Below are 1,499 nucleotides of genomic sequence, written 5' to 3' on the forward strand. Positions count from 1 at the left end.
GCCATGCTGTGGGAGGCGTCCCACATAAAGTAGAGGAAGATGGGCATGGGTGTTAGCTCAGGGCCAGTCTTCCTCAGCGAAAACAGGAGGATTGGCAGCAGTTAGCTCAGGGCTAATCTTCCTCAAAAAAGAAAAAAATCAAAACTACAATGAGACATCACCTTACACCAGTCAGAAAGGCTATAGTTAACAAGAGAAAAAAATAACAAATGTTGGAGAGGATGAGAAAAGGGAACTCTCACATACAGCTGGTGGGAATGCAAACTGGTGCAGCCACTATGGAAAACAGTGTGGAGATTTCTCAAAAAATTAAAAATAGAAATATCATATGATCCAGCTATCCCACTTCTGGGTATCTATCCAAAGAACTTGAAATCAATTATCCAAAGAGATTTATGCAGCCCTATGTTCATTGCAGCATTATTCACAATAGCCAAGACGTGGAAGCAACCCAAGTGCCCTTCCACAGATGAATGGATAAAGATGTGGTATATATATACAATGGAATACTCCTCAGCCATAAAAAGACAAAATTGGCCCAATTGCAACAACATGGATGCACCTTGAGGGTATGGTATTAAGTGAAACAAGCCAGACAGAGAAAGACAAATACTGCATGATTTCACTCATATGTGGAAGAGAACAAATACATGGATAAAGAGAACAGATTAGTAGTTACCAGAGGGGAAGGGGGTTGGAGGGTGGGAAAAAAGGGTAAAGGGGCACATATATATTGTGAGGGATAAAGTTAGATGACTGGGATCCAGCATGATGAAGTGTATTCAGGAATTGATAGACAATAATGCTCACGCAAAATTATACAATCATATAAACCATTATAATCACAATAAAATTACTTGAAAAAATTACTCAGTGCTGCCACTGGAGTGCAGCACCGGTCATAGACAATACATAACAAATAGTTGTGTTCCAATAAAACTTTGCTTATTGATGCTGAAATTTGAATTTTGTATAATTTTCAAGTCCCATGAAATGTTATTCTTTTATTTTTTTCAACTATTTGAAAGAGTAAATAAAATTCATAGCTCACAGGCACATAAAAACAGGCAGTGGGCCAAATATGGCCCATGGGTAATAGTTTCCCATCTCTTGGGCTAGAAGATTTCTTGAAGTCATTCATGAAAAGAAAATATTAGGGTTCAGAGGACATAGTGATAGTCAAGGAGTAATTAGAGATATGAGGGAGGGAGCAAATTGGGAGGGATCATTCAATCAGCAATAGGGAGCAGCAGTTATACCTGTTTTACACTCAAATATGCAGAAATGTTAACTCTAATAGATTTACATACATTGAGAAATATATTCACTTATGCTGACTGAGGTCATTATAAACTACAATACGACAGGGATGTTATTCTCTTTTCAGATGAGAAATGAAATTGAAAGTTCTCTGTGTGTCTATTGGCACAAAATGGCTTGGTTCAATGAGGGCCGTCATGTCATCTTTTATACTGTGACACAGTGTGTCCCTGCAGTCA

The sequence above is a fragment of the Equus quagga genome, chromosome 14, assembly GCF_021613505.1.
Source record: "Equus quagga isolate Etosha38 chromosome 14, UCLA_HA_Equagga_1.0, whole genome shotgun sequence".
Lineage (NCBI taxonomy): Eukaryota > Metazoa > Chordata > Mammalia > Perissodactyla > Equidae > Equus > Equus quagga.